This window comes from Schistocerca nitens, chromosome 4 (genome assembly GCF_023898315.1).
Source record: "Schistocerca nitens isolate TAMUIC-IGC-003100 chromosome 4, iqSchNite1.1, whole genome shotgun sequence".
Taxonomy (NCBI): domain Eukaryota; kingdom Metazoa; phylum Arthropoda; class Insecta; order Orthoptera; family Acrididae; genus Schistocerca; species Schistocerca nitens.
The window spans coordinates 719,425,401-719,452,701 of NC_064617.1; the positions used below are offsets into that span (position 1 = coordinate 719,425,401).

General features: G+C 49.5%; 45 non-coding genes across 45 annotated transcripts; all 45 read left to right on the top strand.

The window, feature by feature from the left end:
* Nucleotides 1-46: 46 nt before the first annotated feature.
* Nucleotides 47-128, top strand: Trnas-cga (transfer RNA serine (anticodon CGA)). Its single transcript has one exon. It is a non-coding gene; the product is annotated as a tRNA-Ser (tRNA).
* Nucleotides 129-864: 736 nt separating this feature from the next.
* On the top strand, nucleotides 865-946 carry Trnas-aga (transfer RNA serine (anticodon AGA)). The gene has a single exon. It is a non-coding gene; the product is annotated as a tRNA-Ser (tRNA).
* A 344-nt stretch (nucleotides 947-1,290) lies between these two features.
* On the top strand, nucleotides 1,291-1,363 carry Trnak-uuu (transfer RNA lysine (anticodon UUU)). The gene has a single exon. It is a non-coding gene; the product is annotated as a tRNA-Lys (tRNA).
* Nucleotides 1,364-1,501: 138 nt separating this feature from the next.
* Nucleotides 1,502-1,583, top strand: Trnas-cga (transfer RNA serine (anticodon CGA)). Its single transcript has one exon. It is a non-coding gene; the product is annotated as a tRNA-Ser (tRNA).
* A 736-nt stretch (nucleotides 1,584-2,319) lies between these two features.
* On the top strand, nucleotides 2,320-2,401 carry Trnas-aga (transfer RNA serine (anticodon AGA)). Its single transcript has one exon. It is a non-coding gene; the product is annotated as a tRNA-Ser (tRNA).
* A 344-nt stretch (nucleotides 2,402-2,745) lies between these two features.
* Nucleotides 2,746-2,818, top strand: Trnak-uuu (transfer RNA lysine (anticodon UUU)). The gene has a single exon. It is a non-coding gene; the product is annotated as a tRNA-Lys (tRNA).
* A 138-nt stretch (nucleotides 2,819-2,956) lies between these two features.
* Nucleotides 2,957-3,038, top strand: Trnas-cga (transfer RNA serine (anticodon CGA)). Its single transcript has one exon. It is a non-coding gene; the product is annotated as a tRNA-Ser (tRNA).
* Nucleotides 3,039-3,763: 725 nt separating this feature from the next.
* Trnas-aga (transfer RNA serine (anticodon AGA)) lies at nucleotides 3,764-3,845 on the top strand. The gene has a single exon. It is a non-coding gene; the product is annotated as a tRNA-Ser (tRNA).
* Nucleotides 3,846-4,189: 344 nt separating this feature from the next.
* Trnak-uuu (transfer RNA lysine (anticodon UUU)) lies at nucleotides 4,190-4,262 on the top strand. The gene has a single exon. It is a non-coding gene; the product is annotated as a tRNA-Lys (tRNA).
* A 138-nt stretch (nucleotides 4,263-4,400) lies between these two features.
* Trnas-cga (transfer RNA serine (anticodon CGA)) lies at nucleotides 4,401-4,482 on the top strand. Its single transcript has one exon. It is a non-coding gene; the product is annotated as a tRNA-Ser (tRNA).
* A 736-nt stretch (nucleotides 4,483-5,218) lies between these two features.
* Trnas-aga (transfer RNA serine (anticodon AGA)) lies at nucleotides 5,219-5,300 on the top strand. The gene has a single exon. It is a non-coding gene; the product is annotated as a tRNA-Ser (tRNA).
* A 344-nt stretch (nucleotides 5,301-5,644) lies between these two features.
* Trnak-uuu (transfer RNA lysine (anticodon UUU)) lies at nucleotides 5,645-5,717 on the top strand. Its single transcript has one exon. It is a non-coding gene; the product is annotated as a tRNA-Lys (tRNA).
* A 138-nt stretch (nucleotides 5,718-5,855) lies between these two features.
* Nucleotides 5,856-5,937, top strand: Trnas-cga (transfer RNA serine (anticodon CGA)). Its single transcript has one exon. It is a non-coding gene; the product is annotated as a tRNA-Ser (tRNA).
* A 725-nt stretch (nucleotides 5,938-6,662) lies between these two features.
* Trnas-aga (transfer RNA serine (anticodon AGA)) lies at nucleotides 6,663-6,744 on the top strand. The gene has a single exon. It is a non-coding gene; the product is annotated as a tRNA-Ser (tRNA).
* A 344-nt stretch (nucleotides 6,745-7,088) lies between these two features.
* Trnak-uuu (transfer RNA lysine (anticodon UUU)) lies at nucleotides 7,089-7,161 on the top strand. The gene has a single exon. It is a non-coding gene; the product is annotated as a tRNA-Lys (tRNA).
* A 138-nt stretch (nucleotides 7,162-7,299) lies between these two features.
* Trnas-cga (transfer RNA serine (anticodon CGA)) lies at nucleotides 7,300-7,381 on the top strand. The gene has a single exon. It is a non-coding gene; the product is annotated as a tRNA-Ser (tRNA).
* Nucleotides 7,382-8,117: 736 nt separating this feature from the next.
* Trnas-aga (transfer RNA serine (anticodon AGA)) lies at nucleotides 8,118-8,199 on the top strand. Its single transcript has one exon. It is a non-coding gene; the product is annotated as a tRNA-Ser (tRNA).
* A 344-nt stretch (nucleotides 8,200-8,543) lies between these two features.
* Trnak-uuu (transfer RNA lysine (anticodon UUU)) lies at nucleotides 8,544-8,616 on the top strand. The gene has a single exon. It is a non-coding gene; the product is annotated as a tRNA-Lys (tRNA).
* A 138-nt stretch (nucleotides 8,617-8,754) lies between these two features.
* On the top strand, nucleotides 8,755-8,836 carry Trnas-cga (transfer RNA serine (anticodon CGA)). Its single transcript has one exon. It is a non-coding gene; the product is annotated as a tRNA-Ser (tRNA).
* Nucleotides 8,837-9,572: 736 nt separating this feature from the next.
* Nucleotides 9,573-9,654, top strand: Trnas-aga (transfer RNA serine (anticodon AGA)). The gene has a single exon. It is a non-coding gene; the product is annotated as a tRNA-Ser (tRNA).
* A 344-nt stretch (nucleotides 9,655-9,998) lies between these two features.
* On the top strand, nucleotides 9,999-10,071 carry Trnak-uuu (transfer RNA lysine (anticodon UUU)). The gene has a single exon. It is a non-coding gene; the product is annotated as a tRNA-Lys (tRNA).
* A 138-nt stretch (nucleotides 10,072-10,209) lies between these two features.
* Trnas-cga (transfer RNA serine (anticodon CGA)) lies at nucleotides 10,210-10,291 on the top strand. Its single transcript has one exon. It is a non-coding gene; the product is annotated as a tRNA-Ser (tRNA).
* Nucleotides 10,292-11,027: 736 nt separating this feature from the next.
* On the top strand, nucleotides 11,028-11,109 carry Trnas-aga (transfer RNA serine (anticodon AGA)). The gene has a single exon. It is a non-coding gene; the product is annotated as a tRNA-Ser (tRNA).
* A 344-nt stretch (nucleotides 11,110-11,453) lies between these two features.
* Trnak-uuu (transfer RNA lysine (anticodon UUU)) lies at nucleotides 11,454-11,526 on the top strand. The gene has a single exon. It is a non-coding gene; the product is annotated as a tRNA-Lys (tRNA).
* A 138-nt stretch (nucleotides 11,527-11,664) lies between these two features.
* Nucleotides 11,665-11,746, top strand: Trnas-cga (transfer RNA serine (anticodon CGA)). Its single transcript has one exon. It is a non-coding gene; the product is annotated as a tRNA-Ser (tRNA).
* Nucleotides 11,747-12,471: 725 nt separating this feature from the next.
* On the top strand, nucleotides 12,472-12,553 carry Trnas-aga (transfer RNA serine (anticodon AGA)). Its single transcript has one exon. It is a non-coding gene; the product is annotated as a tRNA-Ser (tRNA).
* A 344-nt stretch (nucleotides 12,554-12,897) lies between these two features.
* Trnak-uuu (transfer RNA lysine (anticodon UUU)) lies at nucleotides 12,898-12,970 on the top strand. The gene has a single exon. It is a non-coding gene; the product is annotated as a tRNA-Lys (tRNA).
* Nucleotides 12,971-13,108: 138 nt separating this feature from the next.
* Nucleotides 13,109-13,190, top strand: Trnas-cga (transfer RNA serine (anticodon CGA)). Its single transcript has one exon. It is a non-coding gene; the product is annotated as a tRNA-Ser (tRNA).
* Nucleotides 13,191-13,915: 725 nt separating this feature from the next.
* Nucleotides 13,916-13,997, top strand: Trnas-aga (transfer RNA serine (anticodon AGA)). The gene has a single exon. It is a non-coding gene; the product is annotated as a tRNA-Ser (tRNA).
* Nucleotides 13,998-14,341: 344 nt separating this feature from the next.
* Nucleotides 14,342-14,414, top strand: Trnak-uuu (transfer RNA lysine (anticodon UUU)). Its single transcript has one exon. It is a non-coding gene; the product is annotated as a tRNA-Lys (tRNA).
* A 138-nt stretch (nucleotides 14,415-14,552) lies between these two features.
* Nucleotides 14,553-14,634, top strand: Trnas-cga (transfer RNA serine (anticodon CGA)). Its single transcript has one exon. It is a non-coding gene; the product is annotated as a tRNA-Ser (tRNA).
* Nucleotides 14,635-15,370: 736 nt separating this feature from the next.
* Trnas-aga (transfer RNA serine (anticodon AGA)) lies at nucleotides 15,371-15,452 on the top strand. The gene has a single exon. It is a non-coding gene; the product is annotated as a tRNA-Ser (tRNA).
* Nucleotides 15,453-15,796: 344 nt separating this feature from the next.
* Trnak-uuu (transfer RNA lysine (anticodon UUU)) lies at nucleotides 15,797-15,869 on the top strand. Its single transcript has one exon. It is a non-coding gene; the product is annotated as a tRNA-Lys (tRNA).
* A 138-nt stretch (nucleotides 15,870-16,007) lies between these two features.
* On the top strand, nucleotides 16,008-16,089 carry Trnas-cga (transfer RNA serine (anticodon CGA)). Its single transcript has one exon. It is a non-coding gene; the product is annotated as a tRNA-Ser (tRNA).
* Nucleotides 16,090-16,814: 725 nt separating this feature from the next.
* Trnas-aga (transfer RNA serine (anticodon AGA)) lies at nucleotides 16,815-16,896 on the top strand. Its single transcript has one exon. It is a non-coding gene; the product is annotated as a tRNA-Ser (tRNA).
* A 344-nt stretch (nucleotides 16,897-17,240) lies between these two features.
* Trnak-uuu (transfer RNA lysine (anticodon UUU)) lies at nucleotides 17,241-17,313 on the top strand. The gene has a single exon. It is a non-coding gene; the product is annotated as a tRNA-Lys (tRNA).
* A 138-nt stretch (nucleotides 17,314-17,451) lies between these two features.
* On the top strand, nucleotides 17,452-17,533 carry Trnas-cga (transfer RNA serine (anticodon CGA)). Its single transcript has one exon. It is a non-coding gene; the product is annotated as a tRNA-Ser (tRNA).
* A 725-nt stretch (nucleotides 17,534-18,258) lies between these two features.
* Trnas-aga (transfer RNA serine (anticodon AGA)) lies at nucleotides 18,259-18,340 on the top strand. Its single transcript has one exon. It is a non-coding gene; the product is annotated as a tRNA-Ser (tRNA).
* Nucleotides 18,341-18,684: 344 nt separating this feature from the next.
* Trnak-uuu (transfer RNA lysine (anticodon UUU)) lies at nucleotides 18,685-18,757 on the top strand. The gene has a single exon. It is a non-coding gene; the product is annotated as a tRNA-Lys (tRNA).
* Nucleotides 18,758-18,895: 138 nt separating this feature from the next.
* Trnas-cga (transfer RNA serine (anticodon CGA)) lies at nucleotides 18,896-18,977 on the top strand. Its single transcript has one exon. It is a non-coding gene; the product is annotated as a tRNA-Ser (tRNA).
* Nucleotides 18,978-19,713: 736 nt separating this feature from the next.
* Nucleotides 19,714-19,795, top strand: Trnas-aga (transfer RNA serine (anticodon AGA)). Its single transcript has one exon. It is a non-coding gene; the product is annotated as a tRNA-Ser (tRNA).
* A 344-nt stretch (nucleotides 19,796-20,139) lies between these two features.
* On the top strand, nucleotides 20,140-20,212 carry Trnak-uuu (transfer RNA lysine (anticodon UUU)). Its single transcript has one exon. It is a non-coding gene; the product is annotated as a tRNA-Lys (tRNA).
* Nucleotides 20,213-20,350: 138 nt separating this feature from the next.
* On the top strand, nucleotides 20,351-20,432 carry Trnas-cga (transfer RNA serine (anticodon CGA)). Its single transcript has one exon. It is a non-coding gene; the product is annotated as a tRNA-Ser (tRNA).
* A 725-nt stretch (nucleotides 20,433-21,157) lies between these two features.
* Nucleotides 21,158-21,239, top strand: Trnas-aga (transfer RNA serine (anticodon AGA)). The gene has a single exon. It is a non-coding gene; the product is annotated as a tRNA-Ser (tRNA).
* Nucleotides 21,240-21,584: 345 nt separating this feature from the next.
* Nucleotides 21,585-21,657, top strand: Trnak-uuu (transfer RNA lysine (anticodon UUU)). Its single transcript has one exon. It is a non-coding gene; the product is annotated as a tRNA-Lys (tRNA).
* Nucleotides 21,658-27,301: the final 5,644 nt, after the last annotated feature.

Consider the following 27,301-nt stretch of genomic DNA (forward strand, 5'->3'; position numbering starts at 1 on the left):
TTTAAACAGTAGCAGTTGCATGTGTCGGGAGGATCTTCCGCTACTGGCAGTCGTGGCCGAGTGGTTAAGGCGTCTGACTCGAAATCAGATTCCCTCTGGGAGCGTAGGTTCGAATCCTACCGGCTGCGTGTGATTTTGCGTAAAAACGAGCAGAAATTTTCGCACACATGTGACATGCGTGGGTGAAAGCGGATCCAAACCAGTGACACCATTCTCAACAAGACGGAAATTTATGTTTCAGAATACTGTTTCGCGACGGCCGCTGTCTGTTGCGGCTCTCGGTTTACCTCGCACGGACGCTAGTACTGCAGAAATCAGTCGCAGGCCCACGAACGCGCCCCCGTCATTTTGTCGCGCCGTCGCCGTGTTCGTGAGTACGCAGATGTGCTTCAAAGTGTTGGACAGAGCGAGCATTCATTTCTTGTTAAGAATCGCAATTCAATTCATTCGAGTGTGGCAAAAGCAGTGGTGCAGCGTTTTCCTTTCTTAAGATCTCGCAGCTGCTTGCAAGTATGTCCATCGTTTAAGACGACAGAAAAGTAGCGTCAGCGGTGCGTCAGTGGGAAGTCGGTGAAGTCGCCATTGGAGCCATAAGCCAGTAATTACGACACGCGAATCACTCAAACACCATGCAGCATGTACCACAATGCTCGGCCGAGGGACCGGGTAGCTCAGCCGGTAGAGCGCTAGACTTTCAACCAAAGGGTCCCGGGTTCAAACCCCCGTCCAGGCCAAAATTGATACACTGTCGTAACGGCTAATGTGCTGGCAACGGAAGCACTACAGAAACGAGTGAGGCCATGTCGTGTTCTTACGTCAGATTGCTTGAAAAGTTGCACTTGCCGAGAGACGCTTCTGCGACCGGCAGTCGTGGCCGAGTGGTTAAGGCGTCTGACTAGAAATCAGATTCCCTCTGGGAGCGTAGGTTCGAGTCCTACCGACTGCGTCCTTTTTTGTGTCAAGAGGTGAAGAACATCTCCAACGGAACCGTGAAATGAGCGAATACGTGGGAAACACTGCATTCGAGACGCTTGTGAATTTTACAATTGTCCAGTGAGTGTCGACAAAACACGTAGCTCCTCTGCTGAGACGTACAAACTGCTGCAATTTCACTTTACATCGTGTGTCAGCTTTCTTCGATAGTCTGTTACGACCCTAGCGTAATGAGTTTATAGACAGCAGTCAGACGACGTTTTAATAGTAACAGCTCCACGCAACGACTACCCAACAGTAAAGGACATGAGGCAATGTGTCAGTATGCCTAAAGGGAGGGGTGTTCAGGTAACGTGAGCCCGGATAGCTCAGTCGGTAGAGCATTAGGCTTTTAACCTAAGGGTCCAGGGTTCAAGTCCCTGTTCGGGCGGAAATTTTAATACCTTGGTAGCCGCACGTCTCGTAGCGGTGTAAGCACTACGGAAAAGAATGCTGCTACGCCGTTTCCTGGCACTGCAGTGCTTTAAACAGTAGCAGTTGCATGTGTCGGGAGGATCTTCCGCTACTGGCAGTCGTGGCCGAGTGGTTAAGGCGTCTGACTCGAAATCAGATTCCCTCTGGGAGCGTAGGTTCGAATCCTACCGGCTGCGTGTGATTTTGCGTAAAAACGAGCAGAAATTTTCGCACACATGTGACATGCGTGGGTGAAAGCGGATCCAAACCAGTGACACCATTCTCAACAAGACGGAAATTTATGTTTCAGAATACTGTTTCGCGACGGCCGCTGTCTGTTGCGGCTCTCGGTTTACCTCGCACGGACGCTAGTACTGCAGAAATCAGTCGCAGGCCCACGAACGCGCCCCCGTCATTTTGTCGCGCCGTCGCCGTGTTCGTGAGTACGCAGATGTGCTTCAAAGTGTTGGACAGAGCGAGCATTCATTTCTTGTTAAGAATCGCAATTCAATTCATTCGAGTGTGGCAAAAGCAGTGGTGCAGCGTTTTCCTTTCTTAAGATCTCGCAGCTGCTTGCAAGTATGTCCATCGTTTAAGACGACAGAAAAGTAGCGTCAGCGGTGCGTCAGTGGGAAGTCGGTGAAGTCGCCATTGGAGCCATAAGCCAGTAATTACGACACGCGAATCACTCAAACACCATGCAGCATGTACCACAATGCTCGGCCGAGGGACCGGGTAGCTCAGCCGGTAGAGCGCTAGACTTTCAACCAAAGGGTCCCGGGTTCAAACCCCCGTCCAGGCCAAAATTGATACACTGTCGTAACGGCTAATGTGCTGGCAACGGAAGCACTACAGAAACGAGTGAGGCCATGTCGTGTTCTTACGTCAGATTGCTTGAAAAGTTGCACTTGCCGAGAGACGCTTCTGCGACCGGCAGTCGTGGCCGAGTGGTTAAGGCGTCTGACTAGAAATCAGATTCCCTCTGGGAGCGTAGGTTCGAGTCCTACCGACTGCGTCCTTTGTTGTGTCAAGAGGTGAAGAACATCTCCAACGGAACCGTGAAATGAGCGAATACGTGGGAAACACTGCATTCGAGACGCTTGTGAATTTTACAATTGTCCAGTGAGTGTCGACAAAACACGTAGCTCCTCTGCTGAGACGTACAAACTGCTGCAATTTCACTTTACATCGTGTGTCAGCTTTCTTCGATAGTCTGTTACGACCCTAGCGTAATGAGTTTATAGACAGCAGTCAGACGACGTTTTAATAGTAACAGCTCCACGCAACGACTACCCAACAGTAAAGGACATGAGGCAATGTGTCAGTATGCCTAAAGGGAGGGGTGTTCAGGTAACGTGAGCCCGGATAGCTCAGTCGGTAGAGCATTAGGCTTTTAACCTAAGGGTCCAGGGTTCAAGTCCCTGTTCAGGCGGAAATTTTAATACCTTGGTAGCCGCACGTCTCGTAGCGGTGTAAGCACTACGGAAAAGAATGCTGCTACGCCGTTTCCTGGCACTGCAGTGCTTTAAACAGTAGCAGTTGCATGTGTCGGGAGGATCTTCCGCTACTGGCAGTCGTGGCCGAGTGGTTAAGGCGTCTGACTCGAAATCAGATTCCCTCTGGGAGCGTAGGTTCGAATCCTACCGGCTGCGTGTGATTTTGCGTAAAAACGAGCAGAAATTTTCGCACACATGTGACATGCGTGGGTGAAAGCGGATCCAAACCAGTGACACCATTCTCAACAAGACGGAAATTTATGTTTCAGAATACTGTTTCGCGACGGCCGCTGTCTGTTGCGGCTCTCGGTTTACCTCGCACGGACGCTAGTACTGCAGAAATCAGTCGCAGGCCCACGAACGCGCCCCCGTCATTTTGTCGCGCCGTCGCCGTGTTCGTGAGTACGCAGATGTGCTTCAAAGTGTTGGACAGAGCGAGCATTCATTTCTTGTTAAGAATCGCAATTCAATTCATTCGAGTGTGGCAAAAGCAGTGGTGCAGCGTTTTCCTTTCTTAAGATCTCGCAGCTGCTTGCAAGTATGTCCATCGTTTAAGACGACAGAAAAGTAGCGTCAGCGGGAAGTCGGTGAAGTCGCCATTGGAGCCATAAGCCAGTAATTACGACACGCGAATCACTCAAACACCATGCAGCATGTACCACAATGCTCGGCCGAGGGACCGGGTAGCTCAGCCGGTAGAGCGCTAGACTTTCAACCAAAGGGTCCCGGGTTCAAACCCCCGTCCAGGCCAAAATTGATACACTGTCGTAACGGCTAATGTGCTGGCAACGGAAGCACTACAGAAACGAGTGAGGCCATGTCGTGTTCTTACGTCAGATTGCTTGAAAAGTTGCACTTGCCGAGAGACGCTTCTGCGACCGGCAGTCGTGGCCGAGTGGTTAAGGCGTCTGACTAGAAATCAGATTCCCTCTGGGAGCGTAGGTTCGAGTCCTACCGACTGCGTCCTTTTTTGTGTCAAGAGGTGAAGAACATCTCCAACGGAACCGTGAAATGAGCGAATACGTGGGAAACACTGCATTCGAGACGCTTGTGAATTTTACAATTGTCCAGTGAGTGTCGACAAAACACGTAGCTCCTCTGCTGAGACGTACAAACTGCTGCAATTTCACTTTACATCGTGTGTCAGCTTTCTTCGATAGTCTGTTACGACCCTAGCGTAATGAGTTTATAGACAGCAGTCAGACGACGTTTTAATAGTAACAGCTCCACGCAACGACTACCCAACAGTAAAGGACATGAGGCAATGTGTCAGTATGCCTAAAGGGAGGGGTGATCAGGTAACGTGAGCCCGGATAGCTCAGTCGGTAGAGCATTAGGCTTTTAACCTAAGGGTCCAGGGTTCAAGTCCCTGCTCGGGCGGAAATTTTAATACCTTGGTAGCCGCACGTCTCGTAGCGGTGTAAGCACTACGGAAAAGAATGCTGCTACGCCGTTTCCTGGCACTGCAGTGCTTTAAACAGTAGCAGTTGCATGTGTCGGGAGGATCTTCCGCTACTGGCAGTCGTGGCCGAGTGGTTAAGGCGTCTGACTCGAAATCAGATTCCCTCTGGGAGCGTAGGTTCGAATCCTACCGGCTGCGTGTGATTTTGCGTAAAAACGAGCAGAAATTTTCGCACACATGTGACATGCGTGGGTGAAAGCGGATCCAAACCAGTGACACCATTCTCAACAAGACGGAAATTTATGTTTCAGAATACTGTTTCGCGACGGCCGCTGTCTGTTGCGGCTCTCGGTTTACCTCGCACGGACGCTAGTACTGCAGAAATCAGTCGCAGGCCCACGAACGCGCCCCCGTCATTTTGTCGCGCCGTCGCCGTGTTCGTGAGTACGCAGATGTGCTTCAAAGTGTTGGACAGAGCGAGCATTCATTTCTTGTTAAGAATCGCAATTCAATTCATTCGAGTGTGGCAAAAGCAGTGGTGCAGCGTTTTCCTTTCTTAAGATCTCGCAGCTGCTTGCAAGTATGTCCATCGTTTAAGACGACAGAAAAGTAGCGTCAGCGGTGCGTCAGTGGGAAGTCGGTGAAGTCGCCATTGGAGCCATAAGCCAGTAATTACGACACGCGAATCACTCAAACACCATGCAGCATGTACCACAATGCTCGGCCGAGGGACCGGGTAGCTCAGCCGGTAGAGCGCTAGACTTTCAACCAAAGGGTCCCGGGTTCAAACCCCCGTCCAGGCCAAAATTGATACACTGTCGTAACGGCTAATGTGCTGGCAACGGAAGCACTACAGAAACGAGTGAGGCCATGTCGTGTTCTTACGTCAGATTGCTTGAAAAGTTGCACTTGCCGAGAGACGCTTCTGCGACCGGCAGTCGTGGCCGAGTGGTTAAGGCGTCTGACTAGAAATCAGATTCCCTCTGGGAGCGTAGGTTCGAGTCCTACCGACTGCGTCCTTTGTTGTGTCAAGAGGTGAAGAACATCTCCAACGGAACCGTGAAATGAGCGAATACGTGGGAAACACTGCATTCGAGACGCTTGTGAATTTTACAATTGTCCAGTGAGTGTCGACAAAACACGTAGCTCCTCTGCTGAGACGTACAAACTGCTGCAATTTCACTTTACATCGTGTGTCAGCTTTCTTCGATAGTCTGTTACGACCCTAGCGTAATGAGTTTATAGACAGCAGTCAGACGACGTTTTAATAGTAACAGCTCCACGCAACGACTACCCAACAGTAAAGGACATGAGGCAATGTGTCAGTATGCCTAAAGGGAGGGGTGTTCAGGTAACGTGAGCCCGGATAGCTCAGTCGGTAGAGCATTAGGCTTTTAACCTAAGGGTCCAGGGTTCAAGTCCCTGTTCAGGCGGAAATTTTAATACCTTGGTAGCCGCACGTCTCGTAGCGGTGTAAGCACTACGGAAAAGAATGCTGCTACGCCGTTTCCTGGCACTGCAGTGCTTTAAACAGTAGCAGTTGCATGTGTCGGGAGGATCTTCCGCTACTGGCAGTCGTGGCCGAGTGGTTAAGGCGTCTGACTCGAAATCAGATTCCCTCTGGGAGCGTAGGTTCGAATCCTACCGGCTGCGTGTGATTTTGCGTAAAAACGAGCAGAAATTTTCGCACACATGTGACATGCGTGGGTGAAAGCGGATCCAAACCAGTGACACCATTCTCAACAAGACGGAAATTTATGTTTCAGAATACTGTTTCGCGACGGCCGCTGTCTGTTGCGGCTCTCGGTTTACCTCGCACGGACGCTAGTACTGCAGAAATCAGTCGCAGGCCCACGAACGCGCCCCCGTCATTTTGTCGCGCCGTCGCCGTGTTCGTGAGTACGCAGATGTGCTTCAAAGTGTTGGACAGAGCGAGCATTCATTTCTTGTTAAGAATCGCAATTCAATTCATTCGAGTGTGGCAAAAGCAGTGGTGCAGCGTTTTCCTTTCTTAAGATCTCGCAGCTGCTTGCAAGTATGTCCATCGTTTAAGACGACAGAAAAGTAGCGTCAGCGGGAAGTCGGTGAAGTCGCCATTGGAGCCATAAGCCAGTAATTACGACACGCGAATCACTCAAACACCATGCAGCATGTACCACAATGCTCGGCCGAGGGACCGGGTAGCTCAGCCGGTAGAGCGCTAGACTTTCAACCAAAGGGTCCCGGGTTCAAACCCCCGTCCAGGCCAAAATTGATACACTGTCGTAACGGCTAATGTGCTGGCAACGGAAGCACTACAGAAACGAGTGAGGCCATGTCGTGTTCTTACGTCAGATTGCTTGAAAAGTTGCACTTGCCGAGAGACGCTTCTGCGACCGGCAGTCGTGGCCGAGTGGTTAAGGCGTCTGACTAGAAATCAGATTCCCTCTGGGAGCGTAGGTTCGAGTCCTACCGACTGCGTCCTTTTTTGTGTCAAGAGGTGAAGAACATCTCCAACGGAACCGTGAAATGAGCGAATACGTGGGAAACACTGCATTCGAGACGCTTGTGAATTTTACAATTGTCCAGTGAGTGTCGACAAAACACGTAGCTCCTCTGCTGAGACGTACAAACTGCTGCAATTTCACTTTACATCGTGTGTCAGCTTTCTTCGATAGTCTGTTACGACCCTAGCGTAATGAGTTTATAGACAGCAGTCAGACGACGTTTTAATAGTAACAGCTCCACGCAACGACTACCCAACAGTAAAGGACATGAGGCAATGTGTCAGTATGCCTAAAGGGAGGGGTGATCAGGTAACGTGAGCCCGGATAGCTCAGTCGGTAGAGCATTAGGCTTTTAACCTAAGGGTCCAGGGTTCAAGTCCCTGCTCGGGCGGAAATTTTAATACCTTGGTAGCCGCACGTCTCGTAGCGGTGTAAGCACTACGGAAAAGAATGCTGCTACGCCGTTTCCTGGCACTGCAGTGCTTTAAACAGTAGCAGTTGCATGTGTCGGGAGGATCTTCCGCTACTGGCAGTCGTGGCCGAGTGGTTAAGGCGTCTGACTCGAAATCAGATTCCCTCTGGGAGCGTAGGTTCGAATCCTACCGGCTGCGTGTGATTTTGCGTAAAAACGAGCAGAAATTTTCGCACACATGTGACATGCGTGGGTGAAAGCGGATCCAAACCAGTGACACCATTCTCAACAAGACGGAAATTTATGTTTCAGAATACTGTTTCGCGACGGCCGCTGTCTGTTGCGGCTCTCGGTTTACCTCGCACGGACGCTAGTACTGCAGAAATCAGTCGCAGGCCCACGAACGCGCCCCCGTCATTTTGTCGCGCCGTCGCCGTGTTCGTGAGTACGCAGATGTGCTTCAAAGTGTTGGACAGAGCGAGCATTCATTTCTTGTTAAGAATCGCAATTCAATTCATTCGAGTGTGGCAAAAGCAGTGGTGCAGCGTTTTCCTTTCTTAAGATCTCGCAGCTGCTTGCAAGTATGTCCATCGTTTAAGACGACAGAAAAGTAGCGTCAGCGGTGCGTCAGTGGGAAGTCGGTGAAGTCGCCATTGGAGCCATAAGCCAGTAATTACGACACGCGAATCACTCAAACACCATGCAGCATGTACCACAATGCTCGGCCGAGGGACCGGGTAGCTCAGCCGGTAGAGCGCTAGACTTTCAACCAAAGGGTCCCGGGTTCAAACCCCCGTCCAGGCCAAAATTGATACACTGTCGTAACGGCTAATGTGCTGGCAACGGAAGCACTACAGAAACGAGTGAGGCCATGTCGTGTTCTTACGTCAGATTGCTTGAAAAGTTGCACTTGCCGAGAGACGCTTCTGCGACCGGCAGTCGTGGCCGAGTGGTTAAGGCGTCTGACTAGAAATCAGATTCCCTCTGGGAGCGTAGGTTCGAGTCCTACCGACTGCGTCCTTTGTTGTGTCAAGAGGTGAAGAACATCTCCAACGGAACCGTGAAATGAGCGAATACGTGGGAAACACTGCATTCGAGACGCTTGTGAATTTTACAATTGTCCAGTGAGTGTCGACAAAACACGTAGCTCCTCTGCTGAGACGTACAAACTGCTGCAATTTCACTTTACATCGTGTGTCAGCTTTCTTCGATAGTCTGTTACGACCCTAGCGTAATGAGTTTATAGACAGCAGTCAGACGACGTTTTAATAGTAACAGCTCCACGCAACGACTACCCAACAGTAAAGGACATGAGGCAATGTGTCAGTATGCCTAAAGGGAGGGGTGTTCAGGTAACGTGAGCCCGGATAGCTCAGTCGGTAGAGCATTAGGCTTTTAACCTAAGGGTCCAGGGTTCAAGTCCCTGTTCGGGCGGAAATTTTAATACCTTGGTAGCCGCACGTCTCGTAGCGGTGTAAGCACTACGGAAAAGAATGCTGCTACGCCGTTTCCTGGCACTGCAGTGCTTTAAACAGTAGCAGTTGCATGTGTCGGGAGGATCTTCCGCTACTGGCAGTCGTGGCCGAGTGGTTAAGGCGTCTGACTCGAAATCAGATTCCCTCTGGGAGCGTAGGTTCGAATCCTACCGGCTGCGTGTGATTTTGCGTAAAAACGAGCAGAAATTTTCGCACACATGTGACATGCGTGGGTGAAAGCGGATCCAAACCAGTGACACCATTCTCAACAAGACGGAAATTTATGTTTCAGAATACTGTTTCGCGACGGCCGCTGTCTGTTGCGGCTCTCGGTTTACCTCGCACGGACGCTAGTACTGCAGAAATCAGTCGCAGGCCCACGAACGCGCCCCCGTCATTTTGTCGCGCCGTCGCCGTGTTCGTGAGTACGCAGATGTGCTTCAAAGTGTTGGACAGAGCGAGCATTCATTTCTTGTTAAGAATCGCAATTCAATTCATTCGAGTGTGGCAAAAGCAGTGGTGCAGCGTTTTCCTTTCTTAAGATCTCGCAGCTGCTTGCAAGTATGTCCATCGTTTAAGACGACAGAAAAGTAGCGTCAGCGGTGCGTCAGTGGGAAGTCGGTGAAGTCGCCATTGGAGCCATAAGCCAGTAATTACGACACGCGAATCACTCAAACACCATGCAGCATGTACCACAATGCTCGGCCGAGGGACCGGGTAGCTCAGCCGGTAGAGCGCTAGACTTTCAACCAAAGGGTCCCGGGTTCAAACCCCCGTCCAGGCCAAAATTGATACACTGTCGTAACGGCTAATGTGCTGGCAACGGAAGCACTACAGAAACGAGTGAGGCCATGTCGTGTTCTTACGTCAGATTGCTTGAAAAGTTGCACTTGCCGAGAGACGCTTCTGCGACCGGCAGTCGTGGCCGAGTGGTTAAGGCGTCTGACTAGAAATCAGATTCCCTCTGGGAGCGTAGGTTCGAGTCCTACCGACTGCGTCCTTTGTTGTGTCAAGAGGTGAAGAACATCTCCAACGGAACCGTGAAATGAGCGAATACGTGGGAAACACTGCATTCGAGACGCTTGTGAATTTTACAATTGTCCAGTGAGTGTCGACAAAACACGTAGCTCCTCTGCTGAGACGTACAAACTGCTGCAATTTCACTTTACATCGTGTGTCAGCTTTCTTCGATAGTCTGTTACGACCCTAGCGTAATGAGTTTATAGACAGCAGTCAGACGACGTTTTAATAGTAACAGCTCCACGCAACGACTACCCAACAGTAAAGGACATGAGGCAATGTGTCAGTATGCCTAAAGGGAGGGGTGTTCAGGTAACGTGAGCCCGGATAGCTCAGTCGGTAGAGCATTAGGCTTTTAACCTAAGGGTCCAGGGTTCAAGTCCCTGTTCGGGCGGAAATTTTAATACCTTGGTAGCCGCACGTCTCGTAGCGGTGTAAGCACTACGGAAAAGAATGCTGCTACGCCGTTTCCTGGCACTGCAGTGCTTTAAACAGTAGCAGTTGCATGTGTCGGGAGGATCTTCCGCTACTGGCAGTCGTGGCCGAGTGGTTAAGGCGTCTGACTCGAAATCAGATTCCCTCTGGGAGCGTAGGTTCGAATCCTACCGGCTGCGTGTGATTTTGCGTAAAAACGAGCAGAAATTTTCGCACACATGTGACATGCGTGGGTGAAAGCGGATCCAAACCAGTGACACCATTCTCAACAAGACGGAAATTTATGTTTCAGAATACTGTTTCGCGACGGCCGCTGTCTGTTGCGGCTCTCGGTTTACCTCGCACGGACGCTAGTACTGCAGAAATCAGTCGCAGGCCCACGAACGCGCCCCCGTCATTTTGTCGCGCCGTCGCCGTGTTCGTGAGTACGCAGATGTGCTTCAAAGTGTTGGACAGAGCGAGCATTCATTTCTTGTTAAGAATCGCAATTCAATTCATTCGAGTGTGGCAAAAGCAGTGGTGCAGCGTTTTCCTTTCTTAAGATCTCGCAGCTGCTTGCAAGTATGTCCATCGTTTAAGACGACAGAAAAGTAGCGTCAGCGGTGCGTCAGTGGGAAGTCGGTGAAGTCGCCATTGGAGCCATAAGCCAGTAATTACGACACGCGAATCACTCAAACACCATGCAGCATGTACCACAATGCTCGGCCGAGGGACCGGGTAGCTCAGCCGGTAGAGCGCTAGACTTTCAACCAAAGGGTCCCGGGTTCAAACCCCCGTCCAGGCCAAAATTGATACACTGTCGTAACGGCTAATGTGCTGGCAACGGAAGCACTACAGAAACGAGTGAGGCCATGTCGTGTTCTTACGTCAGATTGCTTGAAAAGTTGCACTTGCCGAGAGACGCTTCTGCGACCGGCAGTCGTGGCCGAGTGGTTAAGGCGTCTGACTAGAAATCAGATTCCCTCTGGGAGCGTAGGTTCGAGTCCTACCGACTGCGTCCTTTGTTGTGTCAAGAGGTGAAGAACATCTCCAACGGAACCGTGAAATGAGCGAATACGTGGGAAACACTGCATTCGAGACGCTTGTGAATTTTACAATTGTCCAGTGAGTGTCGACAAAACACGTAGCTCCTCTGCTGAGACGTACAAACTGCTGCAATTTCACTTTACATCGTGTGTCAGCTTTCTTCGATAGTCTGTTACGACCCTAGCGTAATGAGTTTATAGACAGCAGTCAGACGACGTTTTAATAGTAACAGCTCCACGCAACGACTACCCAACAGTAAAGGACATGAGGCAATGTGTCAGTATGCCTAAAGGGAGGGGTGTTCAGGTAACGTGAGCCCGGATAGCTCAGTCGGTAGAGCATTAGGCTTTTAACCTAAGGGTCCAGGGTTCAAGTCCCTGTTCGGGCGGAAATTTTAATACCTTGGTAGCCGCACGTCTCGTAGCGGTGTAAGCACTACGGAAAAGAATGCTGCTACGCCGTTTCCTGGCACTGCAGTGCTTTAAACAGTAGCAGTTGCATGTGTCGGGAGGATCTTCCGCTACTGGCAGTCGTGGCCGAGTGGTTAAGGCGTCTGACTCGAAATCAGATTCCCTCTGGGAGCGTAGGTTCGAATCCTACCGGCTGCGTGTGATTTTGCGTAAAAACGAGCAGAAATTTTCGCACACATGTGACATGCGTGGGTGAAAGCGGATCCAAACCAGTGACACCATTCTCAACAAGACGGAAATTTATGTTTCAGAATACTGTTTCGCGACGGCCGCTGTCTGTTGCGGCTCTCGGTTTACCTCGCACGGACGCTAGTACTGCAGAAATCAGTCGCAGGCCCACGAACGCGCCCCCGTCATTTTGTCGCGCCGTCGCCGTGTTCGTGAGTACGCAGATGTGCTTCAAAGTGTTGGACAGAGCGAGCATTCATTTCTTGTTAAGAATCGCAATTCAATTCATTCGAGTGTGGCAAAAGCAGTGGTGCAGCGTTTTCCTTTCTTAAGATCTCGCAGCTGCTTGCAAGTATGTCCATCGTTTAAGACGACAGAAAAGTAGCGTCAGCGGGAAGTCGGTGAAGTCGCCATTGGAGCCATAAGCCAGTAATTACGACACGCGAATCACTCAAACACCATGCAGCATGTACCACAATGCTCGGCCGAGGGACCGGGTAGCTCAGCCGGTAGAGCGCTAGACTTTCAACCAAAGGGTCCCGGGTTCAAACCCCCGTCCAGGCCAAAATTGATACACTGTCGTAACGGCTAATGTGCTGGCAACGGAAGCACTACAGAAACGAGTGAGGCCATGTCGTGTTCTTACGTCAGATTGCTTGAAAAGTTGCACTTGCCGAGAGACGCTTCTGCGACCGGCAGTCGTGGCCGAGTGGTTAAGGCGTCTGACTAGAAATCAGATTCCCTCTGGGAGCGTAGGTTCGAGTCCTACCGACTGCGTCCTTTGTTGTGTCAAGAGGTGAAGAACATCTCCAACGGAACCGTGAAATGAGCGAATACGTGGGAAACACTGCATTCGAGACGCTTGTGAATTTTACAATTGTCCAGTGAGTGTCGACAAAACACGTAGCTCCTCTGCTGAGACGTACAAACTGCTGCAATTTCACTTTACATCGTGTGTCAGCTTTCTTCGATAGTCTGTTACGACCCTAGCGTAATGAGTTTATAGACAGCAGTCAGACGACGTTTTAATAGTAACAGCTCCACGCAACGACTACCCAACAGTAAAGGACATGAGGCAATGTGTCAGTATGCCTAAAGGGAGGGGTGATCAGGTAACGTGAGCCCGGATAGCTCAGTCGGTAGAGCATTAGGCTTTTAACCTAAGGGTCCAGGGTTCAAGTCCCTGTTCGGGCGGAAATTTTAATACCTTGGTAGCCGCACGTCTCGTAGCGGTGTAAGCACTACGGAAAAGAATGCTGCTACGCCGTTTCCTGGCACTGCAGTGCTTTAAACAGTAGCAGTTGCATGTGTCGGGAGGATCTTCCGCTACTGGCAGTCGTGGCCGAGTGGTTAAGGCGTCTGACTCGAAATCAGATTCCCTCTGGGAGCGTAGGTTCGAATCCTACCGGCTGCGTGTGATTTTGCGTAAAAACGAGCAGAAATTTTCGCACACATGTGACATGCGTGGGTGAAAGCGGATCCAAACCAGTGACACCATTCTCAACAAGACGGAAATTTATGTTTCAGAATACTGTTTCGCGACGGCCGCTGTCTGTTGCGGCTCTCGGTTTACCTCGCACGGACGCTAGTACTGCAGAAATCAGTCGCAGGCCCACGAACGCGCCCCCGTCATTTTGTCGCGCCGTCGCCGTGTTCGTGAGTACGCAGATGTGCTTCAAAGTGTTGGACAGAGCGAGCATTCATTTCTTGTTAAGAATCGCAATTCAATTCATTCGAGTGTGGCAAAAGCAGTGGTGCAGCGTTTTCCTTTCTTAAGATCTCGCAGCTGCTTGCAAGTATGTCCATCGTTTAAGACGACAGAAAAGTAGCGTCAGCGGGAAGTCGGTGAAGTCGCCATTGGAGCCATAAGCCAGTAATTACGACACGCGAATCACTCAAACACCATGCAGCATGTACCACAATGCTCGGCCGAGGGATCGGGTAGCTCAGCCGGTAGAGCGCTAGACTTTCAACCAAAGGGTCCCGGGTTCAAACCCCCGTCCAGGCCAAAATTGATACACTGTCGTAACGGCTAATGTGCTGGCAACGGAAGCACTACAGAAACGAGTGAGGCCATGTCGTGTTCTTACGTCAGATTGCTTGAAAAGTTGCACTTGCCGAGAGACGCTTCTGCGACCGGCAGTCGTGGCCGAGTGGTTAAGGCGTCTGACTAGAAATCAGATTCCCTCTGGGAGCGTAGGTTCGAGTCCTACCGACTGCGTCCTTTTTTGTGTCAAGAGGTGAAGAACATCTCCAACGGAACCGTGAAATGAGCGAATACGTGGGAAACACTGCATTCGAGACGCTTGTGAATTTTACAATTGTCCAGTGAGTGTCGACAAAACACGTAGCTCCTCTGCTGAGACGTACAAACTGCTGCAATTTCACTTTACATCGTGTGTCAGCTTTCTTCGATAGTCTGTTACGACCCTAGCGTAATGAGTTTATAGACAGCAGTCAGACGACGTTTTAATAGTAACAGCTCCACGCAACGACTACCCAACAGTAAAGGACATGAGGCAATGTGTCAGTATGCCTAAAGGGAGGGGTGATCAGGTAACGTGAGCCCGGATAGCTCAGTCGGTAGAGCATTAGGCTTTTAACCTAAGGGTCCAGGGTTCAAGTCCCTGTTCGGGCGGAAATTTTAATACCTTGGTAGCCGCACGTCTCGTAGCGGTGTAAGCACTACGGAAAAGAATGCTGCTACGCCGTTTCCTGGCACTGCAGTGCTTTAAACAGTAGCAGTTGCATGTGTCGGGAGGATCTTCCGCTACTGGCAGTCGTGGCCGAGTGGTTAAGGCGTCTGACTCGAAATCAGATTCCCTCTGGGAGCGTAGGTTCGAATCCTACCGGCTGCGTGTGATTTTGCGTAAAAACGAGCAGAAATTTTCGCACACATGTGACATGCGTGGGTGAAAGCGGATCCAAACCAGTGACACCATTCTCAACAAGACGGAAATTTATGTTTCAGAATACTGTTTCGCGACGGCCGCTGTCTGTTGCGGCTCTCGGTTTACCTCGCACGGACGCTAGTACTGCAGAAATCAGTCGCAGGCCCACGAACGCGCCCCCGTCATTTTGTCGCGCCGTCGCCGTGTTCGTGAGTACGCAGATGTGCTTCAAAGTGTTGGACAGAGCGAGCATTCATTTCTTGTTAAGAATCGCAATTCAATTCATTCGAGTGTGGCAAAAGCAGTGGTGCAGCGTTTTCCTTTCTTAAGATCTCGCAGCTGCTTGCAAGTATGTCCATCGTTTAAGACGACAGAAAAGTAGCGTCAGCGGTGCGTCAGTGGGAAGTCGGTGAAGTCGCCATTGGAGCCATAAGCCAGTAATTACGACACGCGAATCACTCAAACACCATGCAGCATGTACCACAATGCTCGGCCGAGGGACCGGGTAGCTCAGCCGGTAGAGCGCTAGACTTTCAACCAAAGGGTCCCGGGTTCAAACCCCCGTCCAGGCCAAAATTGATACACTGTCGTAACGGCTAATGTGCTGGCAACGGAAGCACTACAGAAACGAGTGAGGCCATGTCGTGTTCTTACGTCAGATTGCTTGAAAAGTTGCACTTGCCGAGAGACGCTTCTGCGACCGGCAGTCGTGGCCGAGTGGTTAAGGCGTCTGACTAGAAATCAGATTCCCTCTGGGAGCGTAGGTTCGAGTCCTACCGACTGCGTCCTTTGTTGTGTCAAGAGGTGAAGAACATCTCCAACGGAACCGTGAAATGAGCGAATACGTGGGAAACACTGCATTCGAGACGCTTGTGAATTTTACAATTGTCCAGTGAGTGTCGACAAAACACGTAGCTCCTCTGCTGAGACGTACAAACTGCTGCAATTTCACTTTACATCGTGTGTCAGCTTTCTTCGATAGTCTGTTACGACCCTAGCGTAATGAGTTTATAGACAGCAGTCAGACGACGTTTTAATAGTAACAGCTCCACGCAACGACTACCCAACAGTAAAGGACATGAGGCAATGTGTCAGTATGCCTAAAGGGAGGGGTGTTCAGGTAACGTGAGCCCGGATAGCTCAGTCGGTAGAGCATTAGGCTTTTAACCTAAGGGTCCAGGGTTCAAGTCCCTGTTCGGGCGGAAATTTTAATACCTTGGTAGCCGCACGTCTCGTAGCGGTGTAAGCACTACGGAAAAGAATGCTGCTACGCCGTTTCCTGGCACTGCAGTGCTTTAAACAGTAGCAGTTGCATGTGTCGGGAGGATCTTCCGCTACTGGCAGTCGTGGCCGAGTGGTTAAGGCGTCTGACTCGAAATCAGATTCCCTCTGGGAGCGTAGGTTCGAATCCTACCGGCTGCGTGTGATTTTGCGTAAAAACGAGCAGAAATTTTCGCACACATGTGACATGCGTGGGTGAAAGCGGATCCAAACCAGTGACACCATTCTCAACAAGACGGAAATTTATGTTTCAGAATACTGTTTCGCGACGGCCGCTGTCTGTTGCGGCTCTCGGTTTACCTCGCACGGACGCTAGTACTGCAGAAATCAGTCGCAGGCCCACGAACGCGCCCCCGTCATTTTGTCGCGCCGTCGCCGTGTTCGTGAGTACGCAGATGTGCTTCAAAGTGTTGGACAGAGCGAGCATTCATTTCTTGTTAAGAATCGCAATTCAATTCATTCGAGTGTGGCAAAAGCAGTGGTGCAGCGTTTTCCTTTCTTAAGATCTCGCAGCTGCTTGCAAGTATGTCCATCGTTTAAGACGACAGAAAAGTAGCGTCAGCGGGAAGTCGGTGAAGTCGCCATTGGAGCCATAAGCCAGTAATTACGACACGCGAATCACTCAAACACCATGCAGCATGTACCACAATGCTCGGCCGAGGGATCGGGTAGCTCAGCCGGTAGAGCGCTAGACTTTCAACCAAAGGGTCCCGGGTTCAAACCCCCGTCCAGGCCAAAATTGATACACTGTCGTAACGGCTAATGTGCTGGCAACGGAAGCACTACAGAAACGAGTGAGGCCATGTCGTGTTCTTACGTCAGATTGCTTGAAAAGTTGCACTTGCCGAGAGACGCTTCTGCGACCGGCAGTCGTGGCCGAGTGGTTAAGGCGTCTGACTAGAAATCAGATTCCCTCTGGGAGCGTAGGTTCGAGTCCTACCGACTGCGTCCTTTTTTGTGTCAAGAGGTGAAGAACATCTCCAACGGAACCGTGAAATGAGCGAATACGTGGGAAACACTGCATTCGAGACGCTTGTGAATTTTACAATTGTCCAGTGAGTGTCGACAAAACACGTAGCTCCTCTGCTGAGACGTACAAACTGCTGCAATTTCACTTTACATCGTGTGTCAGCTTTCTTCGATAGTCTGTTACGACCCTAGCGTAATGAGTTTATAGACAGCAGTCAGACGACGTTTTAATAGTAACAGCTCCACGCAACGACTACCCAACAGTAAAGGACATGAGGCAATGTGTCAGTATGCCTAAAGGGAGGGGTGATCAGGTAACGTGAGCCCGGATAGCTCAGTCGGTAGAGCATTAGGCTTTTAACCTAAGGGTCCAGGGTTCAAGTCCCTGTTCGGGCGGAAATTTTAATACCTTGGTAGCCGCACGTCTCGTAGCGGTGTAAGCACTACGGAAAAGAATGCTGCTACGCCGTTTCCTGGCACTGCAGTGCTTTAAACAGTAGCAGTTGCATGTGTCGGGAGGATCTTCCGCTACTGGCAGTCGTGGCCGAGTGGTTAAGGCGTCTGACTCGAAATCAGATTCCCTCTGGGAGCGTAGGTTCGAATCCTACCGGCTGCGTGTGATTTTGCGTAAAAACGAGCAGAAATTTTCGCACACATGTGACATGCGTGGGTGAAAGCGGATCCAAACCAGTGACACCATTCTCAACAAGACGGAAATTTATGTTTCAGAATACTGTTTCGCGACGGCCGCTGTCTGTTGCGGCTCTCGGTTTACCTCGCACGGACGCTAGTACTGCAGAAATCAGTCGCAGGCCCACGAACGCGCCCCCGTCATTTTGTCGCGCCGTCGCCGTGTTCGTGAGTACGCAGATGTGCTTCAAAGTGTTGGACAGAGCGAGCATTCATTTCTTGTTAAGAATCGCAATTCAATTCATTCGAGTGTGGCAAAAGCAGTGGTGCAGCGTTTTCCTTTCTTAAGATCTCGCAGCTGCTTGCAAGTATGTCCATCGTTTAAGACGACAGAAAAGTAGCGTCAGCGGGAAGTCGGTGAAGTCGCCATTGGAGCCATAAGCCAGTAATTACGACACGCGAATCACTCAAACACCATGCAGCATGTACCACAATGCTCGGCCGAGGGATCGGGTAGCTCAGCCGGTAGAGCGCTAGACTTTCAACCAAAGGGTCCCGGGTTCAAACCCCCGTCCAGGCCAAAATTGATACACTGTCGTAACGGCTAATGTGCTGGCAACGGAAGCACTACAGAAACGAGTGAGGCCATGTCGTGTTCTTACGTCAGATTGCTTGAAAAGTTGCACTTGCCGAGAGACGCTTCTGCGACCGGCAGTCGTGGCCGAGTGGTTAAGGCGTCTGACTAGAAATCAGATTCCCTCTGGGAGCGTAGGTTCGAGTCCTACCGACTGCGTCCTTTTTTGTGTCAAGAGGTGAAGAACATCTCCAACGGAACCGTGAAATGAGCGAATACGTGGGAAACACTGCATTCGAGACGCTTGTGAATTTTACAATTGTCCAGTGAGTGTCGACAAAACACGTAGCTCCTCTGCTGAGACGTACAAACTGCTGCAATTTCACTTTACATCGTGTGTCAGCTTTCTTCGATAGTCTGTTACGACCCTAGCGTAATGAGTTTATAGACAGCAGTCAGACGACGTTTTAATAGTAACAGCTCCACGCAACGACTACCCAACAGTAAAGGACATGAGGCAATGTGTCAGTATGCCTAAAGGGAGGGGTGATCAGGTAACGTGAGCCCGGATAGCTCAGTCGGTAGAGCATTAGGCTTTTAACCTAAGGGTCCAGGGTTCAAGTCCCTGTTCGGGCGGAAATTTTAATACCTTGGTAGCCGCACGTCTCGTAGCGGTGTAAGCACTACGGAAAAGAATGCTGCTACGCCGTTTCCTGGCACTGCAGTGCTTTAAACAGTAGCAGTTGCATGTGTCGGGAGGATCTTCCGCTACTGGCAGTCGTGGCCGAGTGGTTAAGGCGTCTGACTCGAAATCAGATTCCCTCTGGGAGCGTAGGTTCGAATCCTACCGGCTGCGTGTGATTTTGCGTAAAAACGAGCAGAAATTTTCGCACACATGTGACATGCGTGGGTGAAAGCGGATCCAAACCAGTGACACCATTCTCAACAAGACGGAAATTTATGTTTCAGAATACTGTTTCGCGACGGCCGCTGTCTGTTGCGGCTCTCGGTTTACCTCGCACGGACGCTAGTACTGCAGAAATCAGTCGCAGGCCCACGAACGCGCCCCCGTCATTTTGTCGCGCCGTCGCCGTGTTCGTGAGTACGCAGATGTGCTTCAAAGTGTTGGACAGAGCGAGCATTCATTTCTTGTTAAGAATCGCAATTCAATTCATTCGAGTGTGGCAAAAGCAGTGGTGCAGCGTTTTCCTTTCTTAAGATCTCGCAGCTGCTTGCAAGTATGTCCATCGTTTAAGACGACAGAAAAGTAGCGTCAGCGGTGCGTCAGTGGGAAGTCGGTGAAGTCGCCATTGGAGCCATAAGCCAGTAATTACGACACGCGAATCACTCAAACACCATGCAGCATGTACCACAATGCTCGGCCGAGGGACCGGGTAGCTCAGCCGGTAGAGCGCTAGACTTTCAACCAAAGGGTCCCGGGTTCAAACCCCCGTCCAGGCCAAAATTGATACACTGTCGTAACGGCTAATGTGCTGGCAACGGAAGCACTACAGAAACGAGTGAGGCCATGTCGTGTTCTTACGTCAGATTGCTTGAAAAGTTGCACTTGCCGAGAGACGCTTCTGCGACCGGCAGTCGTGGCCGAGTGGTTAAGGCGTCTGACTAGAAATCAGATTCCCTCTGGGAGCGTAGGTTCGAGTCCTACCGACTGCGTCCTTTGTTGTGTCAAGAGGTGAAGAACATCTCCAACGGAACCGTGAAATGAGCGAATACGTGGGAAACACTGCATTCGAGACGCTTGTGAATTTTACAATTGTCCAGTGAGTGTCGACAAAACACGTAGCTCCTCTGCTGAGACGTACAAACTGCTGCAATTTCACTTTACATCGTGTGTCAGCTTTCTTCGATAGTCTGTTACGACCCTAGCGTAATGAGTTTATAGACAGCAGTCAGACGACGTTTTAATAGTAACAGCTCCACGCAACGACTACCCAACAGTAAAGGACATGAGGCAATGTGTCAGTATGCCTAAAGGGAGGGGTGATCAGGTAACGTGAGCCCGGATAGCTCAGTCGGTAGAGCATTAGGCTTTTAACCTAAGGGTCCAGGGTTCAAGTCCCTGTTCGGGCGGAAATTTTAATACCTTGGTAGCCGCACGTCTCGTAGCGGTGTAAGCACTACGGAAAAGAATGCTGCTACGCCGTTTCCTGGCACTGCAGTGCTTTAAACAGTAGCAGTTGCATGTGTCGGGAGGATCTTCCGCTACTGGCAGTCGTGGCCGAGTGGTTAAGGCGTCTGACTCGAAATCAGATTCCCTCTGGGAGCGTAGGTTCGAATCCTACCGGCTGCGTGTGATTTTGCGTAAAAACGAGCAGAAATTTTCGCACACATGTGACATGCGTGGGTGAAAGCGGATCCAAACCAGTGACACCATTCTCAACAAGACGGAAATTTATGTTTCAGAATACTGTTTCGCGACGGCCGCTGTCTGTTGCGGCTCTCGGTTTACCTCGCACGGACGCTAGTACTGCAGAAATCAGTCGCAGGCCCACGAACGCGCCCCCGTCATTTTGTCGCGCCGTCGCCGTGTTCGTGAGTACGCAGATGTGCTTCAAAGTGTTGGACAGAGCGAGCATTCATTTCTTGTTAAGAATCGCAATTCAATTCATTCGAGTGTGGCAAAAGCAGTGGTGCAGCGTTTTCCTTTCTTAAGATCTCGCAGCTGCTTGCAAGTATGTCCATCGTTTAAGACGACAGAAAAGTAGCGTCAGCGGGAAGTCGGTGAAGTCGCCATTGGAGCCATAAGCCAGTAATTACGACACGCGAATCACTCAAACACCATGGAGCATGTACCACAATGCTCGGCCGAGGGATCGGGTAGCTCAGCCGGTAGAGCGCTAGACTTTCAACCAAAGGGTCCCGGGTTCAAACCCCCGTCCAGGCCAAAATTGATACACTGTCGTAACGGCTAATGTGCTGGCAACGGAAGCACTACAGAAACGAGTGAGGCCATGTCGTGTTCTTACGTCAGATTGCTTGAAAAGTTGCACTTGCCGAGAGACGCTTCTGCGACCGGCAGTCGTGGCCGAGTGGTTAAGGCGTCTGACTAGAAATCAGATTCCCTCTGGGAGCGTAGGTTCGAGTCCTACCGACTGCGTCCTTTTTTTGTGTCAAGAGGTGAAGAACATCTCCAACGGAACCGTGAAATGAGCGAATACGTGGGAAACACTGCATTCGAGACGCTTGTGAATTTTACAATTGTCCAGTGAGTGTCGACAAAACACGTAGCTCCTCTGCTGAGACGTACAAACTGCTGCAATTTCACTTTACATCGTGTGTCAGCTTTCTTCGATAGTCTGTTACGACCCTAGCGTAATGAGTTTATAGACAGCAGTCAGACGACGTTTTAATAGTAACAGCTCCACGCAACGACTACCCAACAGTAAAGGACATGAGGCAATGTGTCAGTATGCCTAAAGGGAGGGGTGATCAGGTAACGTGAGCCCGGATAGCTCAGTCGGTAGAGCATTAGGCTTTTAACCTAAGGGTCCAGGGTTCAAGTCCCTGTTCGGGCGGAAATTTTAATACCTTGGTAGCCGCACGTCTCGTAGCGGTGTAAGCACTACGGAAAAGAATGCTGCTACGCCGTTTCCTGGCACTGCAGTGCTTTAAACAGTAGCAGTTGCATGTGTCGGGAGGATCTTCCGCTACTGGCAGTCGTGGCCGAGTGGTTAGTCAGCCGGCGGACGCGGTCGAGGTCGGACGTGCTGTGCTGCGCGCCGCGCCGTCGTTGTTTTCGTGTGGTGAGTCACTGCGCTTGCTTCAGTGTCTACCAGTGTTTTGGTGTAATCTGGAAATGAACTCGATTTCGTGATGTCTCAACCGAGTAGGAAAGACACATTGAAGTTTACTTTTGACAGAAACTTTGTCCGACCTAAATCCTTTGAAGTTGAGCAATGGTTAGAAGATGAAGTAAAGATAGGACTTGAGGATATAATCGGGATACATCTTTCGATTGTCAGTAGCACCGTTTTCGTTAAATTAGCTCGATCAGACATGTGTGAGAAAATAGTTGAATCTTGTGGTGGTATCCTCAAATTTAAACATAGCGATGGCAATGTGGGTGAAGTTGTTGTTTCGCATGCCGGCCTAGGAATACGGACTGTTCGACTCTTTGAACTTCCATTTGAAATAACCGGTGAACAGATCAACGCAGTGCTCTGTCCCTACGGTAAAATCATCAGCAATATTGCGGAACGTTGGTCTAGTGCACATAAATTCCCGGTTCTTAATGGGGTGCGGCAATTGAAAATCGAGCTGCAGAAGCACATCCCGTCTTATGTTAACATATGCGGGTATCGTGCGATAGTAATGTACGATGATCAGCCCCGAACGTGTGCCGCATGCAACTCGACAGGTCACGTGCGTGCCGAATGCGTGCAGAGGCGAGTGGCGCAGCTGCCTGCCGGCGAGGCAGCCAGGCCCCCCGCGATGACAACACTGCCTGTGACGTACGTCGCCGTGGCGCGTGGGCATTCGGCTACATCCACGGTCACCGAAATCAGTGAAAATACTGTTGTGCCTGCGCCAGTGACGCAAATGGGGACTGTTGCAACGCCGGAAGAGACCCCACCTAAACCCATAGAAGTATCGCCGTCCGTAGTAGTCACAGAAGAACAGGCATCCGACATGCAAACGGCTGCGTCCCAATCGGCCGCTGCTACTCCACGGGGGGAATCTCCAGCAGGTTCCGATCAAGGCCCACACAATCGTACGTCTCCCAGAAAAACTAAAAAACGGAGAGTTGCCCGCCAGGGTGCAGAACAGATTGCACCGGTTCTGCGCGAAAAGGCTAAACAGATAGGTGAACAACTCAGTGACAAAGCATCTGATAGCACAAACCATGATCATCCCTCAGCCAGTTTACCATCAGTCCTTGACAATGTCTCAGATGCTCTCCCTCTGAACCCTGAACAGTCAGCTCAACTCCGAACCGACTGTGATGTCCGCATGGTCAAACTCTATCCTGCACCAGAGTCGGTAACGACCTCGACACAACCGCCGCCAACTAGTTGGGCGGACGATACAGAATCCACTGCCGAAGTAGACAGTATGGATACTTCCGAAACGGTGACAGCCGTCACTTCAGTCTCCAAAGACGACGATGTTAACGAGAAAGATAACGCCTCGACAGAAACTGCCGCGCAAAAAGAACGCACGACTGATCCCTTTTCAACCGGAGACTATTTTTAACTCTGCCTTTAAAGTGACTGTCAATACATGTTTTTGTTATCTGGAATTGCTTCCAAAGTGCTTCTACGACGTGACTTGTTTTTTCCAGCGTTATTTCTGTTTGATATCGGACTGATTTTAGGTATTGCTCCTGTTTAGTCCACCACTATTCCGCCACAGGCCTATCGACTTGCTACTCTCAATATTAATAAGATACGTAGCGCTCTTAAACTGCAACATTTAAAAGACTTTTTATATGCAGCTGATGTAGACATTTTATTTGTACAAGAAGTAACAGAGATCAGACTTGATTGCTTACCAGGTTATAATGTGATCACTAATCCTGGGGCCGGTTGCGAATTAGGTACAGCTTTTATTGTGAAGGAAGGTATCATTATTACCGACGTCACAAAACTGCCGAACAGTAGGGGCATTGCGGGCACTTTTTATAACAACAGACTAATTAATGTCTATGCCCCATCCGGTTCCAGTAATAGGCGTCAAAGAGCAGAATTTTTTAAAGAAGAAATAGTTCCTCTCTTTGGCGTCCGCCACCCCAATGTCATCTTCGGAGGCGACTTTAACTGTGTCATCAGTGCAAAGGACCAGACTCCCAATCTTAACAAATCACTTGAACTGGAACGAATTGTACGAGACTTGCGCTTAGTTGATTCTTGGGAGCTCAAGCATGGGGCAGCACCTGGGTTTACCCATATCACGACCCATTCGGCAAGCCGACTTGATCGAATTTATGTCACACCCACTTTGAGGAATAACATTCTGCAGTCAGAAGTATGGCCAGTGGCTTTCTCAGATCATGCTGCATACATCTGTACTATAAGTCTAGACCGACAACGGACGTGTCGATACAGGGGCCTGTGGAAATTAAATGTTTCACATCTACAAGACTCGGCGTGTCAAGAAGCCTTCCTCAATACCTGGCGAGAATGTGAGCAACGATTTGCCTCTTATAATTCGGCCATTGATTGGTGGCTGAGGTGCGCCAAACCTAAAATTAGGTGGTGTTTCATGAACTACGCACGGGAAAAGAGCTTTTGGCTTCAAAGGACGATCAATTTCTATTTTCATTGTCTGCGGGAACTGTATATGCTCGGTACTTCGGCTGTCGAGAATTGTCAACGAATTAAGAAAATCCAGGCCAAAATCCTAACCCTAAGGAGGACGCAGCTAGAAGGCTACAAAGTCAGGTCGCGGGTCCAGACAACTGTACACCAAGAACTCACCTCAGTCTACCATATGATCCAAGAAAGTAAGAAAGGGTCCCGTAAAATACTGACGGAGTTAATTGCTGAGGATGGCGCAACGCTGACTACGCACAACGAGATTAAAGCGGCGGTGCTAAACTACTTCACCACCTTGATGTCAAATAAAGAAGTTAACGTGCAAGCGCAGGATGCTCTTTTGAATAATTTGCGCAACAGAGTCAGTCTCGTGGACGCGGAAAAGCTATTAGACGTGGCGACCGAAGAAGACGTGGAATATGTACTCTGGAAAAGTGCTAAGAATAAATCCCCCGGACCTGACGGAATTCCCGCCGAATTCTATCAAAAATTCTGGAACACCATAAAGGCGAAGATCACTTGCATCTGTAACGAACTTCTAGACCACAACAACGTGATCCCCACCAGCTTCTGTGAAGGCATAATCGTTCTAATTAAAAAAACCTCAGGCAGTGCAAACGTAAAAAATCTAAGACCGATAACGCTGCTCAACAGCGACTATAAAATCTTTGCGAGACTTTTGGCCCAAAGGCTTAAATCTACAATGACCAGTATCATTGGCCCTTACCAGACCAGCGTGGGCAAGGATCGGAAAATTCGACAGACTTTGTGCGACTACCGTGATTTAATCTCTATTGCGGAAGTCTGTAAGCTGAAATGTGCCATCATATCTTTGGACTTCGACAAAGCCTTTGACAGGATAAACCACCAGTATCTCTTTCGTACCATGTATGCGATGGGTTTTCCACCTGGGTTCGTCGCAATTATAAAACAGATGGTAGCGACTAATTTATCCAGAGTCATCATCAATGGCCAGCCTACCCGAGCAATCGAGATAGCCAGTTCCGTCAGGCAGGGCTGCCCAATGTCCATGGCGCTTTTTGCGATTGCCATTGAGCCTTTGTTAGCTACCCTGACGCAAAGTTTACAGGGCATCGTCATACATGGATCCCGAGTAGTGTGCAAGGCGTATGCAGACGATGTCGGTTTCCTTGTACTAAATCGAACTGAAGTGGAGACCGCACTACAGCTAGTCAGGCAATATGAGCACGCGTCAGGTGCACAACTAAACTGGACAAAGTCCGGAATATTCAATATTGGCCGCGGCCTAGGATCGCACCCTCACAGACAACTACGTCAGCTGAAGATATTCAAGTGCCTTGGAATTGATTTTCAGAGTAATATTCGGCACACCATTGCAACCAACTATCGAAAGCTTCTACGGACTATTCGTGCCAGCATACGGGAACACAGTGTACGGAAACTAAATGAAATTCAGAAAGTAACGGTCGCAAATGTCTACCTCACCTCGAAACTCAATTATATCGCTCAAGTTTTACCCATGTCTGCACTCACTGCAAAACGAATCATGTCAGCATTAGGACAGTTTGTCAGCCGTCACCACATTTTTAAAGTTCAGTTTGACACCTTAACGCTTGCCACAGAAAATGGTGGCTTAAATCTTGTCGATGTTGAAAAGAAGGCGCAAGCTTTATATATATCAACAACTTTCCACCAATGGAAACACTCAGCTGATAGTCTCGCTGCTCACCTGCTTACTGAGATAGCTCCGGCCGACCTCAGTCCACCTATCACGGTGCAACATATTCCAAACGGACTTTACCACTTAAAATGGTTTTTACTGGAGTACAGTTATGTACACACAAGGATCCCCGAACAAGAAATGAAGACAGTGAAACACGTGTACCAGGAACTCATGAAAGATAAGAAGAAAAATAACATTGAAGAAAAATACAACCTTTACGACTGGAAGGTAATCTGGGAGAACATCCATTGTCCGTATTTGCCGTCTACACTGAAAGCCACTTGGTATTTCGCAGTTAACAGAAAATTGGCAACTAACTCCAAACTACATAACATACACCTCGCAGAATCACCTTTGTGCACAACGTGTAATTTAATGGATACTGATGAACACAGGTTTGTGTGCGACAACATAAAAGATATATGGGAATATATCACGAACAAGTTAGCACTCATTAGTAGAACATCGCCCAGATATATAACACCTGCTGCTTTTCTGACGCCGGACGATACCCCGTACCCACGGACGAGAAGGAACGCACTAAACTGGTTAAAAGCCGCTACTGTACATTACTTATATACAAAAGAAGACAAGAGTAAAGAAGACTTCTGTGTCTATCTTACAACTCAGCACCATATGCTAATGAAAACGAAAAACTATAAGGATAACTTCGCCAACTACCTGCTCAAAACTGTAACGTAAAAAAAAAAAAAAAAAAAAAAAAAAAAAAAAAAAAAAAAAGAGAGAGACTACCACATCAATTGATTGAATTTCATGTTAACGAACATTCAGCAGCTACTCACTCAAGATCAGACGGACCATCTATGAGGCGAATAATATGTCATGTTGACCGAACCACAAGTTACTAACACCACTGAAGTAATCAATTGGCAAGAGATCAAGCTTCATTTCGTAAGAAGAAGAAAATTCAGTTTTCTCTTTCGAGCAATATTTTAGTTCTCTTTCAATTTCGCAGAGTTCAGAACAAAGCTTTTTAATTTTAGAAGCAATGGATTTTCACTTTTCTTTTAACTTCCTTGACGTTTTCTGTTACCACAAGGCAATGGAGCCGCCATAAATTTCAGTTACTATTTCCTTAATATGGATGCTTGTATCGTAAACGAAGCATGTAATCCACATCGTTTTCATTTTCCTTAAATCAAAGGCCTTTGATGCCACACCGACGAAGGTGAATTAATG